The sequence below is a fragment of the Vulpes lagopus genome, chromosome 7, assembly GCF_018345385.1.
Source record: "Vulpes lagopus strain Blue_001 chromosome 7, ASM1834538v1, whole genome shotgun sequence".
Classification (NCBI taxonomy): domain Eukaryota; kingdom Metazoa; phylum Chordata; class Mammalia; order Carnivora; family Canidae; genus Vulpes; species Vulpes lagopus.
In genome coordinates, this window is record NC_054830.1 from 103,792,074 (window position 1) to 103,812,495 (window position 20,422).

A 20,422-nucleotide genomic window follows, 5' to 3' on the forward strand; every position below is an offset into this window, starting at 1 on the left:
GTGAATCTTTTTTTTTTTTTTAAAGATTTTATTTATTTATTCATGAGACACACACACACACACACACACACACACACACACACACACATAGAGAGAGAGAGGGAGAGAGGCAGAGACACAGGCAGAGGGAGAAACAGGCTCCATGCAGGGAGTCTGACATGGGACTCGATCCTGGGTCTCCAGGATCAGGCCCTGGGCTGAAGGCATCGCTAAACTGCTGAGCCACCCCAGGCTGCCCAAGAGTGAATCTTTTCTAATGACTTATGGCCACATGTGGAAATGAAGGCAATAAAGCACCAAAGGATGTTTTATGACTTAGATTATTTTAAAATGAAGTCCCCTGGAGGTGGGGAATGGGTGGGTAAAATAGGTGATGGAGATTAAGGAAGGCACTTGTGATGAGCACTGGGCATTTTATGGAAGTGTTAAATCACTATTTTGTATACCTGAAACAAATATTACACACATATTAGTATGTTAACTAACTGTAATTTAAATAAAAACTTAAGGAAAAATTAAATAAATAAATAAAATGAAGTCCCCGAGTGGTGAAAAGTTAGGTCCTATATGGTAATCTAAGCACCCCCAACCACCTTCTAAGAGGTTCTGCTTTCAGCCTGCCTGCTGCAGATGATATAGGTCATATACCTCTCAGTGGGAAGCTGTGGTCTATTAAAGAACTTGTACATTTAAATCAAGTACAGTACGGCTGAGCCTACATGAAACTGTTTTGGAAGCAACTCATCACCATCACCAGAAATAATTAACTGAACACTTAATAATACTCTTTTCTCAGAGAGAATTAGGCAAACAGATAATGCCTATACTTTGGAAGCTTAAAATAATTTGGTCACACATGAAAGGAATGCATAGACATAAAAATAAGACCTTGAAGAAGATAATATATACCAACCTAAGTATTTGAACATGTGCATGAATACATATGTATTATATGTGTTTATGTGCATATATATGTACATATATACATAAATACCTAGGTACATATATATTGTTCCTTAGTTCCACTCACATCTCCTTCAACATTTCATGTATATTTGTCTATCTATGAGAGAAAAGGAAAGGGGAGAGAGAGGGAGGGAGGATGTCTTCCTCTAGGTTATATTTGTGTGTATATGTATTTGTGAATTAATGTTAGTGGTGGCCAATAGGGTCAATTTTTTCATAGAAAAGAAATTGGAGGGTTCTTATGGCACCAATGCCATATTTCCAAAACATCTTGGATGTTCCATGATCAGATCATGGAACTTGGATGTTCCATGATCAGATCAATCTCAACAGAACTGAAAACAAACTCTTCTCTAATCAACTCTTTCCCAAAAGAATTCTAGTATTTCAGAGTTGGAGGGATTCTTGTCCAAGGATCATCCAGCTTATGTTTGAACTCTCTAATTCTCAGACAGTCATTTCAACATTGATTCTTAGGCTCCACAGTTCCCTCCAAGACAAACCAGGCCTTGAGCATGTTCATGGAGATCTTTGCCGGGCAAAGGGTTAGAGAGGGAATTAGCTGGCATGAAGATTATGAAGTTCAAGGTGACCTCAGAGGTGGTTTTGGATATTAAAATAAAATGGAAAGCCAACCATACAGTCCAATAAACTGCCTGGTAGACTGTTATTTGAGGGAGAGAAGCCAAGTCTGAGGCAATGAGGTCAATTCAGAAAATATAAAACTGAATTAATTGGGTTCAAACTGTGAGTCACAGGCAGCATACAGCTATTGGCTCTCTGTACACAATTTATGTAACTTCATCCAAGGGTCCAATAACCTTGTTACAAAAATAAATGAGCTTAGTCTAACAATGTCTGAGAAGAAAAATAACCCCTCAAACTTACTTTGATGGTATTCTTACCTATTTCTCCATCAATTATCCCCACATCCTTTCTTTATCTTCAATCTTTCCTTTCATTTTCTGCCCCTATAAGTATGAAGTTTTTTCTGAATTCTTCTTGCCAACTCTATTGCCTCCACAAGTCAGCATGGTCCCCTTCCTTCTTTTCAGTGCTAAACACTTTAAAGAATAATTGAGCCCTCAATGACTTTTGTGCTTTGCTTTCCAATTTTGCCACCTGGTACAATTTGATTTTCACCCTCAAAAGTTTACTTAGGACTCTACTCCACTAACATCATCATGGGCTTCCTTATTGCTAAATCCAGTGATATTCTCAATATATACAACCAACCCCTTCATATAGAAAGCTTGTCAACATCTGGCCTTAATAATACCACTACCCTTGCTTCTCTCTTTAATTCTTAAGTCCTTCAACGACCCCTCTTCTTTTTTGCCCATTAAATACCATTATTCCATAGGCTAAGGTACAATCCTTAACCCATGACTTCTACATTTTCATTCTGAAGTAAACTCATTAAATGCCAGGGATTCAATGCTGACACTCTTCTGTAGATGAAACTCATTCTACATCTATAGCTTTTACTTTTCCTCTATGTCCAAGTAAGTATTTTATGTTTCTTTTCGAAATTTCTATAAAAATGACCTATCACACCTCAAACTCAGTTATGTCCACACTGAATATCTATTATTGTACTTCCCAAAGCTGCTTTAGTTCCATATTCCCCATTTCATTTCAGGATGTTAGGACCCACTCACTTACACAAACAAGAAATCTTAGTTAAATGGATGTCTCCTTGCATTCAATTTTATGTCCAATTAATAGTTAGGCTTTTAAGATTCTACCTCTGCAGGGTAAAAATTGTTAAAAAATCAAATTGTTTGTTTTATTGTGACTGTACTTACAACCCCCAGTGAATCTTACTTCAAGTGACCTCCCCATCACCAATCTCCTCCAATTCCTTCCCGTGCAAGCTCAGATTATTTTTATCATGAATAGATTTGACCAATTAATTTCTCTGTTCAAAAAATCTTTTATGACTCCCCATTATCCTCCTGAGAAAGCCTAAATTTTTCTCCTACAATTTAGATATTCCATAATTTTGTACCTCCCACGTTTCTTATCTATATGCTCACCAATCCTCCTCCCTGAACCAGTCTTATACCCTAAATTCCAATTCTGTCTCCATTTTTCAAGTGTGCCATGCCCCTGATGTTTCTAGTTTTTATTGATCTTCATTTTTTCAGAATCCTAGTGAGTCTTCATGAAACTTTGCTGAATTCCCTTAGATAAAATAAACACCTACCTTCTCTGAATATCTTTATAGTCTTTTGAGAAGCATGTATGGAACTATCTTGCTTATTACTATACTCACTGCTGTATATCTGTAACTCGCATTCCAGATTTTTAATTCACAAAACACAGCCTTGTTACTCTTAAGGCACTATGCTTTTCATTGTGTCTTTTGCTTAGATACATACAATAAATGATTATCTTACTGAGTTAAAATCTTATTGTTAGTTCCCTTAAAATATATATTAGATTTTCTATTCTTTTATTCCGGTGATGCTAGCCCCTGCCAAAGCCCTACTCACTGCTTACCCTGTTTACTAACTTTATGGGCTTGATCTTTCAACCCCTCCTGCATAAGTCACCCTTTCCTTATGTTGTCGCCCACTCCCAGGCCCAAAATGACCTTGATTGGCTTTTGCACCAAATCCAGACTCCATTGTCCATCTCTCCATGTCATCTGAGATCCCCATGCCCTCCCTCTCTATCTCAAACTTACTTTCTACTACTCTATAAACTGTATTCTTCATACCAATCAGATCCACTTCCCCCCACATTCTTTTTTTTTAACTTTATTTATTTATTTATTTTTATTTTTATTTTTTTTAAAGGAATCCAACTTGGTTTCTTATTTATTTATTTATTTATTTATTTATTTATTTATTTATTTATTTATGATAGTCACAGAGAGAGAGAGAGAGAGAGAGAGAGAGGCAGAGACACAGGCAGAGGGAGAAGCAGGCTCTAGGCAGGAGGCCCGACTCGGGACTGGATCCCGGTTCTCCAGGATCACACCCCAGGCTGCAGGTGGCGCTAAACCACTGCTCCACAGGGGCGCCCCCCCCTCCCCACACTAAATTCTTTACATGCAATTCTATTACCACCTTCGTGCTTCTGTTCACTCTGTATCTTCTATCTGGAACATCTTTCATTGAATATACTTTCATAACATGCAATGTCTACCTCAAATTTCATTTCTCTCTGAAGTAATTCTTCATTCCTATCCTTCTATGAATGGCTATTATACATAAAATCAATATCCCAGGTAAATAATCAACCGTTTTCTCAATTAATTTCTATAGGTTGGTTAGTTTTCTCTCTCCAAATAGCTCTATGAGGCCAGATGCAAATAGCCTCTATGAGGTCATACATATGCTTCTCTATCTCTGCCAGCACCCTTAAGTACATTGCTGGTCATATTGTGCTTACTGGTTGATTAGAAATAATTCATCCATTAGGGATCCATTCTCTAATAAACTGGGACAATATAACTCACATGATATTCCAGAAAACTGAATCTAGTGGATGGCTTTTAGAGGGGCTGTGATACTTTGAATCAGGATGCCCCGCTCAAGACCCAGGTGGACCCAATGCACAACCAGAGAAGCAGCTGGTAGAACCTGACTAACTCAATGAGATAGTTTGTTGTGCCAGCTTCATCTGCTGGTCCCATCATCCCTAATTATAATCAACTAATTCTATTAGCTTCTTAAACCTATTCAAGAGAGAGTGCATTATACTGAGCAACCATCATCAAGTAATAGAGTTATGCTCTTTCTACATCAGGCTCCATTCTAGCCAGTCAAGCAGAAAGAACATTTTGAATTAATGTTCTCATAGAAGTGTACAGTTTTCACTTTTCAAAACTTTGTTTCTGTGGTCAATTATTTTGGTCTGCAAAAGCCCAAAACAGGTGTTATATTTACCTGATGATTTCTATGAGGGGTGGACAGAACAACCTAAAAGGAGAACATTTATTTCAAGCTGTCAGGGAAGAACCAACCAACCTTGATTTTGCAAAACTTATTAGCTGGAGGTAATAGAGAAGGAAAGTTGTAGGAACTAGGAATGCTGTAATTGCTGCCTTTATGCTGTTATGCAGAACACTGTGCCTCTGGGCTATTCAAACATGTTTCCCCAACCCAGAAAGATACTGTTATTCCCCACTCCCCAGAGTTCTGAAATGGGTTAACATGAAGTTTAATACAAGTATTAGGATGAGATTAGGCTGTAGAAATAAGAATGGCAAGCACATTTTTACCTACATTTCGGTAGGGGACTCTGGTGATCGAAGTTTTTGCCAGGAATGACTCCTACTCTGCAAACTAAAAAGCATAGAAAGATAATTTTCAAAAAAAAGATAAAATCAAAACTCTTACATAGATATAAAATGTCCATGTGTTAAGGATTTTAACTCCTTACTAAGGGAATTGGTCAGATGTTACAATCAGCTCAAAGGAAAATCCAAAGGACACATGCATTTGTAGATCAGACATAGTGAAAGCAGTGTGCAAATGGGGACAAAACCAGCTCTTGTTTGTGGAGAAAAGAAGTCAGTTGTATCTCCACTGAATGGAATATCCTTGTCTCTAGACAACAATGATGCTTCATTGCTATCAGCTATTTATAACTTACAGAGTTGTAACATAGCTACTCTAGAGTCAGAATCACAGAGCCCTAAAACGTGTGATCTAGATAATGCACTGTTTTCCACTGAAGCATCAACAGTTCCCTCTGGAAAACTTCTAGGGCAGTAAGTGAAATATTATGTTCTGTTTCTGAATTGAAGGAATGGGACTTTCTCTAAGAAACTCAGAAAGGAAGGTGATATTAGAAATGGTCCTATAAATAAAATCTTTAAAAAAGAAAAAACCAAAAACACCTGGTGTCTCAGTGGTTGACTGCCTTCGGCTCAGGGCATGGTTCCTTGGGTTCTGGAATCGAGTCCTGCATCAGGTTCCACGCAGGAAGCCTGCTTTTCCCTCTGCCTATATCTCTGCCTCTCTCTCTCTGTGTCTCTCATGAATAAATAAATAACACCTTTTTAAAAATGGTCGTAATTATACTTTATATGCATACCTAAATATGTTCAAATCCTGTGCTGAAGTGTATCCCTAAGCATAAGCCCTGACCACCAGATCTGAAAAAAACTCAGAGGATAGAGTGACTTAAAGTGCTTTTCTTCTCTCTACTTATTTTACTTATTTCCTTTTTTTTTTTTTTTTGCTGTTGTTGTTTTTATTTTCTTCCACCTTAGAAAAGGGTGACTGTTTTCATACACAGAACAATGGTTAAAATGATCAGTGAGTCAGTGGCAGACAGCAGGTGAATAGGGAAATGGGGGAGAGGTGACAGGCTGCTACCAGCAGCTCCAACTACTCTAAGCTGCACAGAACAGTATAATTTTGCCCTAATAACCAATCATGTTTCTCCATATAGTCTCAGTCTTAATTTTAGACAACCACAGAACCCACTAGCAGGGTTTGAAACATGTGTTCCAATCTGCGTTAAAGGAGGTTTAGAAGACATTTAGAGGAATTTTTTTTTTGTCTTTTTTGATTATAGTTGATACATAATGTCACATTAGTCTTAGGTGTATAACAGTGATTTCACAAGTTTATACATTAGGCTATGTTCAGAAGTATAGCTACCATTGTCATGATACATTTCTATTACAATATCATCGTACTTCTTATGCTGTGACTTATTCTCATGACTTACTCACTTCATAACTGGAAGCCTGTATCTCCTACTCCCCTTCATCCATTTTGCCCAAACCCTCACCCTCAAACTCTCTGGCAACCATCAGTTTGTTCTCATATTTATAGGTCTAATTCTTCTTTTTGTTTTTTTTTTTACTCATTTTTAAAGATTCTGCTTGTGAGTGAAATCATATATTTGTCTTTCTCAGTCTGACTTCTTTCACTTAGCATAATACCCAATATGTCCATCCATGTTGTCTCAAATGGCATGATCTCAGCCTTTTTATGGCTGTGTAATATTCCACTGTGGGTGAGAATATGTGTGTGTGTGCATACATCTCTGCCCATTTGTGTATACATACACACACACATATATAGTTTTATATATATACAATGTTATATATATGTAAATATATATATAAAACACATAGAATTCTTCAAACTATGAGCTTTTTATCGATGAAATTCTGTCTATATTACGTAAACCCATCATCATTCTTCTTCTTATCTCTTTTATGGTGAGCAGAATGTTTATGCTTGATAGCACATCAGTAAAAAATCAAAGTATTAGTACACTTTTCCATTTCTTTGTTTTTTTGTTGCTGATCAACTGCTTACTCAGACCTAAAAGATACCTATTATCTCCCTTCTCATCTTGGCCTCTGCAATACAAGGTGGGCTAATTGTATTACTTACCTTGGCTGAGAAATCTGACTACCTCACAAAACTAGAGATAGCTTTAAATGGGCTTTCAGGCATCAATTTCTTCAGCTCCTTCCATATTCTTTCAAAATAGTGGTTCTTTCTGGTTGTCTCTTTCATTGGATCCAGGACTCTTCTAAAGCTCCTCTCTCAGAAGTAAGTTATTTCCCTCCCATCATAATGTTCCTTCCTGCTTCCCCCAAAGCCCACGTCTGCATCTCAGAGGCCCAAGATGTGGATTAGGGAAAATCTTAATTTAACAAACATCATGCTCACCCAAGGAGAATATTGCTACCCAAAGGAATTAGTTCTTCTCCAATCAAATGTATGCCTTACTCTTGCATAAACAACATGTCTATTAAAGGATCTCTTGAAGCCAAATAGCATATCTATCCTAAAAACGAGATTTCAGCTATCTAGGAACAACCCAATTGTCCCTTCTGATCCTTTTTGTTGCAGATTCTATAGCTAGACAGTAAATATGTTAAACTCCTTTAGACAGGGAATGGAAGTGTCCATGCTCTGAGCCTGTTTGTTTAGAACAGAAGATAGCAAAGTATTGGCAGTGGGCCAAATCTACCCACCACCAATTTTTGTATGGCCTACAATCTGATGGGAAAAATCAGAACAATAGTTCTGATTTTTTTTTTATATATTTCACATTTGATGACATGTGAAATATATAAAATTCTAATTTCAGTGTTTATCAAAAAAGTTTTATTGGAACACAGTCATGTTCATTTGTTTCTATATGATTTGTGGCTGCTTTCACAATACAAGGACAAAGTGCTATAGCTCTGATAGAGATCCTCTGGTCCACAAATCCTAAAATACTTTCTATCTGATCCTTTACAGTCAAAGTTTGTTGACCCATGGTTTAGAATCTTGTCTCTACCACTTTATCATCCCAATGACTTTGGGCAAGTTATGTAGCCTTCTGATGCCTCAGTTTCCTCATTTGTAAAGGGAAGTCTCTCATTGTTTTCTTATGAGGGCAAGGGAGCTAAAATACATAAAGTGCTTATCAGAGTGTCTGGCATGTAGTAAACTCATATGAACATTGGCTACTATCATTATTATGATTTCTACCTTTAGTTTTACTCCTGCCGATATTTCTATTATTATTTATAGAACCACTATTGGAATGCCTTCTTTGTGTGAGTTCCTGAGCTAATAATTTTACATGAACTTCTATAATTTACATGGGATTTCTATCCTCTCCATTTTTATGACAGAACAAAGGTCTGATAAGCTTGAACAACTTCAATTTATTCAGCAAATAAATAGAAAAACCAAGATTTGAATACAGGCCTGACTGCAAAACCCAAGTTCATCCTACCATACCAGTGCTTTTTAACCTTTTCTTTTTTGTAATGGAATTCTTAATTTTCTCTCAGCCAAATTTTACCCAATATCTTCATTTCTTTGATGGCTGAAATTGTTTCCTTCACTGCTTAGTTCAGCCTATGTCTTTGCCTATCCCTTGCTCCCCACTGCCCCCTGAATCAGTTCAAGGGAATGGTGGGTCTCTGTGAATGCAGTACAACAATGGTTGTATAGGCTGCCATCCTGTATCTCCTTCAATAGTACAGAAATCTTGGATCTTCTTGAAGGATCATTGCTTAAGGGTGATAAGACATGAGGGTGAGAGGGCTTGCCAATATTTTATTGGCAGATTCTTTAAACTCAATGCAATAATAGCGTAATGTGAGGACACAGATTCTGGAGCCAGAATGCTTGTATTCAAATAACAGCTCTGCCCCTTTCTTGCTTTGTGACATTGAACAAATCATTTGACTTTTACATGCTTTGATTTCCCCATGTATAGACGTAACTCTAACATTTGTGCTGCCAGGAGAAAGAATACAAAAGGAAGTCTATACTATATGCCCATTTAAGGTCATAAATCAAGCCAGCACATTGTTATATGTTATATTAACCTAGGTAGACAAAATGAGTGTTTAGAATTCTCAGAACATCATATATATGAGAACATGATGACACTAGGATGCTAGTCAGTAACACATACTTCTTTCTTCCACCAAGCCCTTTCTTTACAACGTGGATAAAATGTTTACGTGACTCTGTCCCCTGAGTGTGAGTTCCTTCTGGGACTGCCATCCCTAGACCATCCAGTTAGGCATGTCTCCTTGGTCCCATTTCTATCCATGAGGAGAGGCACAACTAGAGAAGGGCTAAAGCAGGGCCCACTAAAACACAGAGCCCGAGACAGAGACCTCTCTAGCTCTGGCCCAAAATGGTACTATTTATCAGTATATTAATGCTAATAATGGAATGTCCACTGCTGTGAGAATTAATAAGTTAATATGTTTAAAGTGCTTAGAGAAATCCTCAATAAATGGTAAAAACAATCCATATAAAGTGTTTTATTACCATTAATTTTAACCCCACTGTTAATGAGTAGAAATCTGTGCTTTTGCAAAAACTAATGAAGAATGTGACTAAAAAAAAAAAAAAAAATGTGACTGACCTGACATGAATGTAGAAGCAAACATCAATTTGAAAATAAATCACAAAAGACAGAATGACCTTATATAATGTCATATAGATTCTTGGCTAAATCTTCTTTTTAAAATAATTTTTAAAAATGGGAGATGTTGCATGAACAAGGGCTCAATACTATAGAACATGTAATATATGCTATGGCAGTTGAGAATCTAGAGATTAACCTCAGTATCAGGGAACTGATGGCAATCAGATGAAATACAAATCATACATCATCAACCAAGTAACTACAAACTCTGGTACAGTCTGCCATTGTCTTTTGGTATCCCTAATGAAAGGAGTCCATGTCTTGATTTTGTTCTCTATTATCAGTTATATTAAGAGCATATTTATAAGTAACTGATGAACTTTAGAATTGTATGTAGAATAAGTGACCAAAGAGAACAACAAAAGTAATACTAATGCAACCCATACTGAATCCTTTTCGTACTAAACAATAATGACAAAGCTGCCATTTGTCAAGTACTTTCTATATTTACAAACTAGTGCCATTATATCCATTGTATAGTTGTAGAAACTAGGGCTCAGAGGGACGCATGGGTGGCTCAGCGATTGATTGAGCATCTGTCTTTGGCTCAGGGCAAGATCCTGGGGTTCCGAGATCAAATCCTGCATCTGGCTCCCTGTGAGGAACCTGCTTCTCCTTCTGCCTATGTGTCTGCCTCTCTCTGTCTCTCATGAATAAATAAATAAAATATTTTTTTTTTAAAAAAGAAACTAGGGCTCAGAAAGGTTAAATGACTCTTCCTAGACCACACAGTTTGTGAGTCGCAGAGCTAGCATTTGAATCCAGAACTACCTTGTGCCTAAGTCAACTTTTCAACCCAAAAACATGCAGTATCTTAATGTACAATGCACTTGAAAAGAGTATATTTTTTTATGTGCAACATCATGCCTAATAACTCATCCAATGCCATCATCCCCATGTTCCAGTGAAGTTCAATTCAGGTTTATGCTTCTCTCATGTGGTTGCTTCCCTTTAGATTTAGTCCCTAAATTGTCAAAATCTTCACTAATATATTCATCATGGTCCTAGCTTAAGCTATCTTACTAAATTTTTACTCAAGTGGCACTTTCATAAATACCAAGGGTGCCCTATTGACAAGCATTTTAAAAATCCCTAGGACAAAGCACATTGCTGACTAAGCATTCTATAGGGTTTCTTTGCCACAGTCCTGGCAGGCCAAGTTGGTTATTTTATTCTAGTTCTGGGAAAAGATGGCCAGAACCATGCCCTGGACTTGACACTCTTCACCCAGACCCTTTTCTCCTCTGCAAAGAAGTATTCTCTTTTATCCCATGTCTGCAGTGTCCCTGCCACCTGGCCGTTCACAGAAAAGGAACAGATTCTAGAACATCACTTCCCAAGGTGAGGTATATCCATTTCATCCTCTAAATGAGGAAACTGCTGGTGCAGAAAATCACTAAACAAAAAAGCATCTCCTTCAAATGCCCTCATGAAAGGACACATTCCCTGGCAGTGGAATGAGGAAGCAAGCAGCCATTACAAAGGGACACTAAGACAAGGAAAATCTGTTCATTCCAGAGTTCTGTGCCAGTCTCCCAGATCTGTTAGCCATTGGGTGCTATGCTACGCTGGCACAGGGGCATTGACAGCAGGAAAAAGATCTCAGACTTTACTGTAGGGTCTTGAAAGTAGTGCCAAGAATGTTGTGCCTTGTTTCTAGCAATCACAGCCCCTGAGATCCAAAAATAAAAACCAAAGCCACTCAACTCAGCTATTCACAAGTATACCCATTCTACCCTGGTATGATCTCCCAGATAGGGTTTTTCTAAATACAGGGCTTGATTTTCAATAAGGAAGCTGTGTTATAAGGGAAAAATACTCTAATTATGTAATACTTGCTTTCAATTCCTAACTTTTGCATCTTACTATCTTCATAAACTCTACCAAACACTGAGTCTATTTCCCCATTGGCATAAGGGAATAATAGTACCTGCTTCTTGTTCTTGTGAGAATCAAATAGGATATTGTGTATGAAACCTCTGTGAAACTAATAACATTATCCATGGATGTGCTGGTATAGTCTAGTTACTTATGTTCTGTAGTCTTCTCCATTTTAAGTTGGCCTTTCAGTTTAGAAAGGAAGTAATTACTAAAAGCTGCAAAGGTCATGAATCTCTTTCTTTTCTCCTAATCTTCTTGCAGTGTTTCAATATAAGATGGTTGTCACCAACTCTTTCTTAAACAGCCAAGATCCCCACGTTTGGGGCTGTGTTAGGTGACAATGAGAAATGAACAGGGCTTTTAAAGAGAAAGGGGAAGCTCCTTTCACATCTGGCTTCTGTGATTAAAATTATGCTTTCCCTTGACTCTTCAGTGTTGTCAAGGAGTTAAGCTGTCATCCATCCACTGTTTACTCCGGGTACCTTTTTAGAACTGTGGCATTATGATCACCAACTGACAAGTAGGTCTGAATATTGAGGCTGATAATGATTGGCATCCTTAAACATGGTAAACATGAAGACTTTTCATCCAGAAGACACTGATTTTGTTTCTGGCAGTGATGAGGGATGGGCCATGTCAAAACCAAATGAGAATCCACAGTTCTGTGAGAAAACAGGCTTCACAAAAAAGAGAACCTGTGGCTGAATGAATCTGACATAATCAGTCTTATCCCAGAGTCTGCCTTCTCCCCTTTTCCTCTTCCTTTGCCTTTTTCTTTAGACACTGTCCTTTTTTCCATTCTCCTCTCTTGTCTCTTTTTCCATAACAAGAGATATATACAGTCTACACATAGCTGTCTAACAGACTTTTACAGTGCCTCCTTCAGACTTGTCATTTCAGCCTCAGCTCATTCACTGATCTAGCTGTGTGACCCTGAAAAGTGTATTTGACTATTCTCCAATGTGGAGTTGGCAATGCCATAGTCTTTCCTTGCCCAGTCCTTTAGTTTTAGCAAACCAAAAACTGATTATAAGGATGTAGCTAGAATCTTGCATCTTCCAAACAGGAAATAGTTGATCAAATCTAATTAGCTTTCAGCCCAACAGAGGCAATGGAGCTACACAGATGGGCAAGGATGAATGATTTTGAAGAGGAAAAGAAAATAGCTTGAACTCAGGAAATCTCTTTGCTATTTATTTGTTTGTTTGTTTGTTTCCAAATTTGCAGATTCTGCAAACACTGAGCATATTTTATGCCAAGCACTTCCTCCTCTATTTAAATTCATTGACACATATATAATAAGCTGGCTCACCAAGTTGTTTTGTCAAATATTTTTAAAAGATATTTTTAGGAAGGGCCTTAGACATCATCAAATTCAATCCTTTTGTTTTATAGGTTAGTAAACTGAGGTCTAAAGCTATGAATTGGTCTACAATTGGTCCATGATAGAGATGAGCCTAGAAATCATGCTATGGAACTCTAATTCATGATTCTTTCCACCACAGTTAAGGCTGCCAGGCAAACTTTGTATAAATAAGCCAAACATTTTCGTAGGACTCAGAATGTTACATCTTTTCCAAACAAGAATGAATAGAACATGGCCTCTCAGCAGGAAACTGCCAAAAATTAGTATTCCTAAATTGGTGTGTAGCCCCACAACCTGGCAAATATCTCCTCCTGTCCCAGAAACCTTGTGTTAGTATCAACAGGATAAATGGATGGCTACTTAATTAAACCAGTGCTGGAAGAAAGAAACATTAAGTCTGACCATAGATGCCCTCTTGCTGCATAGCAGATATTCTCCAGGAATCTCATGGAGAAAACAGTCTTTAAGGAAGGGCCAGCTAAGCTAAAGTGGAGACCTAAAAGCTTGCATAAAATTCACAGCTTGCAATCCACAGTTGAGCCTTTGAATTTTAAATTCTGTCGTGTGACAATGGCATAAAACAAACTTGTTTGTTTCCTTCTTTCTTAAAAGCCTAATAAAGACATTGTGCAGAATCCATTATCAAATCTTGGCTGGAGTCTTTAATTTGAGCTCTGATGTCCTAAAAGTTCAATCCCCAACAAACGCCTATCCCAGCTGGTATGTTGACCTGAATGGCAAGTCACAGAGCTGGTAGCATTGGCAAAATGGCAACAGCTACACACACACACACACACACACACTTATATATCCACGTGTGTATGTTTGTTGTGCATATAAATATAAATATATATGCATATATGCGTATACACACACATAAGCCCACCCCATTCTGTTTCATAAGAATCTTTTATCGTCTGAAGAGCTACAGAAATCTATACTACTATAGTAGCCCTGTTAACAGCCAAGTCTGTGACAAGGGCCTACTCAAAAGAGAAGAAAGTCAATAAAAGTAAAGTGTAAGTGTACTGTTAATGACAGGTTCTTGCAGGCACTTTCCCCCAAATTATACCATTCCTATTCAAATACCATCTCAAGAGTCTCAGACAGTGTCAAGTGCAATCATTGTTATTGCAGTTGCCAAGGTAATCAATTGAAATCATAATGAAGGGAACAGAAGGAAATCAATAGAGTCTGAAATTACAAATAAAGAGAAGCTATCGTTTAAGAGCATTTGGCTGAAATCTTCCATATTAATGGAGTCAGAAATGGCTGTGTCATTCAGAAGCAGTGTGGTGCATAATTCAGCTGAGTGCATTGGAACACCTAAAAGTGATTGCAATAATTAGGGCTGCCTACCAAGAATCTGTCCACCTTAGAAGGCATATTGCTGAGTTGTTTATTATAGTTCCAATGTGTTTTCATATCTTAATATTTTCAATCATCTCCCAGAGCACCCTTAGCCAGGAGCAGGATTAGCTTGCTCAGAGGCATTAAAAGCAGGTTGTTGGTCCAGTCTGATTCTGAGATTGGGAAGTAAGAGGGACTAATCATGCATTTTATTTTAGAAATATTTTCCTTTTCAAAACTTTTATTTATTTGTGTAGAGTGATACAGGTAGTACGGAAAGCAAGAGATAAATGTGAAAATAGATTATAGGAAAATCGATTATTGTCTAGTCTTTAATCACATGCCTGAAAAAGTTCATTGGGTTTGATTAGAGTGACATAAAATCTTTCATTTCACTGTTATTTGTAGATGCAAAATGAATATTCCAGAATTGCTGAATACTCATGATCAACTATACTCTAAGGAGAGACAGGAGCCAAATGACAGTAAAGATTGAAAAGCTATCCAGTTCTTTTATCAGGAAATAGTCCATAAAAAGGATAAGGAATTATGAAAAAATCATGTAGACTTTCTTATATTGGCTTATCATTGGGAACTGAAAATGACAGGTTTATGGATTTCAGCAGAAATACGATTATTACGTTATTCAATATTCTATGACAGGCTTTCCATATGCCTTGACTTACAGGCTGTCTGTCTAAGAAATCCTGAACTTTTGATCTCAATCTATAGATGGCAGGAATACATAAAAAGTTTACTTGTGTTGGGGACGGATATTATGAGAACCTTGGAACTATATGCATATATAATTTACACAATTTAACTATATTCTTTCAGTGAAAAATAGAAAGAGAGGAATACAACAATCAACCTAGAGTGAGTCCTGCTTGCCAATCTACTCAGTGAGCCTATACCCAAAAAAGGGCATGAAATGGGAAGTTAAACATCTGTTTCCTACAGCAATCTTGGTTTTCACATGCCTCTCAGAGAGCAAGCATTATAATTCTAGTGCTTAAAAATATGTATTCATTTATTGACCTATTTATCAGTCATTTATTTTTATACAACATGATCTCTACATGTAAACTGACTCCTTCACATGATGCTCAACCAAGGTATTATCAAATTTCAACAGATAAGTCAGTAGAAAATCTCTTAACTTCATCTTTCTAGCTTTAAATATTAGCCACACACAGAAGAAAGTTGGGTTGTCAGGCCTGGGAGCAGAGTCTTGATGGAAGCAGTTTATTATATGCATTTCACTGGTCCTTTGTCAGTTGCCTAACACTGAAGCATCAAGCTGATATTATGTGGAACTTACTGAGAAAATTGTGCTTTTCTCCACCAGGGCAACTTCTCATGATACTTCAAAGATAATTTTAATTGTATACAGTGTTGGCTGATTTTAGAACCCAAACTTCATTAGAGATATAAACTCTTCATGTATAAATTTTCTGCCAGGTCTCAGCACTCATTCAACTCACAGCAATGAAATGTTTTCCAGAGCCTACAGATCAGTCATATTGGAATTGTTTGGGAGCTTCTTAGAAATGCATATTTTCAGGACTCATCCCAGATCTACTGCATCAGTATTTGCATTTTAAGAAAATACTCAGGTAGTTTATATTCATGTTGATGTTTGAGATTCACTGTGCTAGATATCACATGAAAGGCAAATGCTCGGCATAACAGGCCCTCTTAAAGTGTCGCCCTATTAACTAAGAAGAAAGCAAAAGAGAGAGAGAAAGCATACACACATTTGTGCAGGTGTACTAGTTGGGGCATAGTACTATTGCTACATGTATGAGCATATCATAATCGTCACCTTAGCTTTGGCATTATGGTTATTAGTAATCATAAGTAGATTCAGAATGCGTTCATATTTTATAATATTGAATCATCTCTCCTCCTACCTCTAGGCCAAGGGAAAGCGTGTAAACAAATAATTAAAAGGCAACATGGTAACTGCTATAATAGAGATATAAATAAAATGCTGAGGAAGCTGAGAAAATTGAACTATTCATTCTGCCTGGAGGGATTGAAGAAAGGCTTCCTCAAGCAGATAGTGTTGACTCAGATCTTAAGGAGAGGGACATTCCAAACAAGAACACAAGAAGTATTTAAAGGCTTTACCATTTTGGAGTTACCAAGAACTTGAGTGTACCTAGAGTTTATAGTTTATGCAGCTTTGGAATCTCTTTAGATTAGGGACAGTAGGGAAGAAAGAAGGGGACAAATGGGAAGAAATGAAGCTGGAAACATGGAAGAAGGTGGAGGGAGATGGACTCTAGTGTTGAGGCATCACTACAAGACGTGAGACTACTGTGCTACTGCTGTCAAGTCCCAAATTCAAGCTCATTAAAACTGATATGATATGGTCAGTTTTTTAAATAGTTTTTATCAAAACCACTTATAAAAACACATAAAATTACACTGGCATATTACAACTGGGTTGCTGAAAAATATATGGCTGTTCCAACTAAAAAAATTAAAAACCTGGCTTTCAGAATACAAAACAAATTAAAATGTTTGCTATCATTTTTTTTTGCAAAATAATATGCAATACATGGTATATAATACTCAAATATATACTCTATCTTCCCATTGTTGAGGGTGGCTATTCCTTTGTTTTCAAGTATACAAATAATCTCAACTTTAAACCTTAAATTCTAATATTTCTGGATATTCAGCTCTTTCCCAAGATACACATATGTTATATGGGAGATTTTGTCTTCATGTCTCTCTCTGTCTATGTGCTAAAGGCTGTACCATGTGAATATAGACAAGAAATTCAGTTCCTCCACCAATTCCTAAGAAAAAAAAAAGCTACTCAAAGCATTCTTGGATGTTTCAAAGTTCAAGAGAGAATATAATACCACATACCACACAGTTTTACACTCTCCACAATTCTTCTCTCTCCTTTCTCATCACCATGACCCATCCCAAAGTCTCAAGGAAAGTGAAAATACCTCTCCCTCTATTATAGAAGGCAGCTCTTTCCCCGCCCCCTCCCCCCTCCCAGGAGCTCACCTTCTACTTCAAGCACTTACTATAGCAGTTTTCAAAACTAGAAATTAAAGAAGTTGAGACAGCACATGTTAAAAGAAAAAATGTTTACTTTGTTATACAATATATACTATTCAGACACATAGTGTGTATATGTATATGAATAAAACCTACTCACACTTATACATATATGTGTATATACACACAGCAACATATATATGTATATCTGTATATATACTGTATAATATATGGGGTTTGTGTATATTTGCATAAACATACATGTATGGACAGAAAGTTGGAAAATATGTAAAACGTTAACCATTATTATATCTGGGTCTTGGGATTATGGGTAATTTTTCCTTCTTACTCCTCCCATATTCATTTTTAACATACAGGAATATGTAATTTAAAAATTGGTAGGGATCCCTGGGTGGCGCAGCGGTTTGGCGCCTGCCTTTGGCCCAGGGCGCGATCCTGGAGACCCGGGATCGAATCCCATATCGGGCTCCCGGTGCATGGAGCCTGCTTCTCCCTCTGCCTATGTCTCTGCCTCTCTCTCTCTCTCTCTCTGTGACTATCATAAATAAATAAAAAAATTTTTAAAATATTTTTAAAAAATATTTTAAAAATTTGTGGTAAAAGGGAATGTGATCAATAGATACTTTTATTTGAAGGATTGGTTTCATTTGAATAATGAGTGAAAGCTAAAGTACAAGGGCTTACTAACTGAATAAGATTGTTGAAGGATGTGGGGCAATCCACACAAACTATGGTTTGGAGAGGGGATAATTGGGTTAGTAGTTCTAAAATAGTATTTACTAAACTAATTCCAGACATTGTGCTTAGGCAAATACATCTAGCAAATACTGTTATAAAGGGGCACCTGGGTGGTTCAGTCGGTTAAGCATCTGTCTTTGGCTCAGGTCATGATCTCAGGGTCCTGGGATAGAGCTCCATGTTGGGCTCTCTGTTCAGTGGAGGGTCTGCTTCTCTCTTTTTTACTCTCCTTCTGTGATCTTCCTCCCTCCTTCTATCTCTCTATCTCTCAAATAAATAAAATCTTAAAAAAAAATACTGTTATAAAATGTTTGAACTATGTTTAACCTAGCATTTCCAAATGTATTTGATCTAGAATCTAGTTTTTGCATCAAATACTATATCTTGAAAGACTTTGTTCCATAAGATGCAATTTGGGGAATGCTGTCTTAAGGAATAGTAGACTTAGTGAAAGGTCTATTTGCTAGATGTGAATATGTTTGTGGGCCTAAGAAAAAGAGATAGTGGAGATGAGATATGGGCCTAGGAAACAGAGATAGTGGAGATGAGATAAAAGATTTAAGACAAAAGAAAACTAGTTTTTTTGACTGAAGTTCCAGAGAAAGCAGAAGGGGAGAAAATCTAAGATCTTCCTACTCAAAAGGATGGTTTTCAAATCAGTAATTTCAGCAACACATGTTGAAATTTCACTTTAACAAGGTTTCCCAGGAAATCTGTTTGCCCATTAACATTTAGGAAACTTTGCTTTAAGAAGAAGGAGTAAGATCAGATGCCTGACAAATGTGGGAAAATGTTTGCAACAGCTGTTATGGGAATGTGGTAGGTAAGATCCATTTCAGACAGATTCATTTGGTTGTTATTTAAGTTTCTCCAGTGTAGCTCAGAATCTAGGAGTAGAGAGACAGAATTATGATTGTGACCCAGGGTGGGAGACTGACAGAGGGGATATAAACGAAGAGCAAGAGAACAGCAAGTTGTAAAGCAGTCAATGAAATAATGTTGAAATAGCTGAATTGGAGTTCATTAGAGGATCCAGGAAAGTTGAGAGGAAGCCGAGGCATGAGGGAATCAGGGAAAACCTCAGAATTTGAGGTTGATAAGAAAGTTGGGTTGGAAGCATGGATTTCTGAAATATCAAGAGTCAAAGTGGAGTGGTAAGTTTATTCAGCTTTGTGTAGTTGAAATGGAATGGAAATGAAAGTTGCAGAAACTAAAAGTTATAAAGCTGAGAAATTTAAAAGTTAAGGCTTTAATTTTCTCATCAACATGGAAGCTGAAGTAGTCAGAAAGGAAGGCAGGGAATGAGTGGGAAGAAGAAAGGTTGTTGGTTAGATGCTCAATCCAGCCAAACTCCATCTCAAAGCAGAGCCAGACAGATGTAAATTCAATTGTTTGTTCTCTCTCCAGCAGTCAGGAAGATGAGCCCCAGAAAAGGATCCACCTTGGTGAAGGAGAGAGACGATGAGAAAAACAAGGGGAATAGAAGATGGGAAGAGATGATACAAAAAGTCCAAGGGGGGAAGAGATTTTCCTGCTGTTCACAGAATTGTCACACACAGCCCTAGATGGATCTGAATACCCCTCCTCTCTGCGGTTCCAGATTGGTTTGGAATATGCCAATGTAACCCCCAACTAAGGACAATTTATTCTTTGTGTCTGCTTTTTAAGTAAAAGAAACATGTATTAGAAGTCTCCCAGATTTCCCCTCTAGTCTTACTCCTTAGAATTGGGTTGCTTGTTACTTCCTAATCAGATAACTGGCCAAGGGAAGGAGATTGCTTGGACCAGTTTACACGAATGCCTGGCATGGACTAGACACTGGGGAAACAGCAAACATAGTTATTACAGAATCCAAGGCACCCATGCCACCACTGGCTTCTAGGAGATCACTGCTCAGCTCTACCATCCTAGTTTCTGCCCTCTTCACCTACCCACTCTCAGCCTGTTGTCAAGATCCTCTTAATTCATAAAATTTTAATTACCAGCCAAATTTGTGCCAGTGTCATTCAGTTGAAGGGGTAATCTAATTCCAGATGACTGGTCCCAGTTGTTTAGACAGCAATAGCCCTTAAAAGGCAAGGCAACTATACCTAGATAGAAAATTAAAATTACAATTAAAAAAGACTCTAATTTCTTTAATGAAGT

General features: G+C 37.4%; 1 long non-coding RNA gene across 1 annotated transcript in view; it reads left to right on the top strand.

Moving 5' to 3' along the window:
- LOC121494592 overlaps positions 1 to 19,744 on the top strand; it is a 36,076-nt gene extending 16,332 nt beyond the window's left edge. Inside the window, exon 3 of the long non-coding RNA XR_005988825.1 lies at positions 19,685 to 19,744. This is a non-coding gene — a long non-coding RNA (uncharacterized LOC121494592). The remainder of the gene's footprint in view (positions 1 to 19,684) is intronic.
- Positions 19,745 to 20,422: the final 678 nt, after the last annotated feature.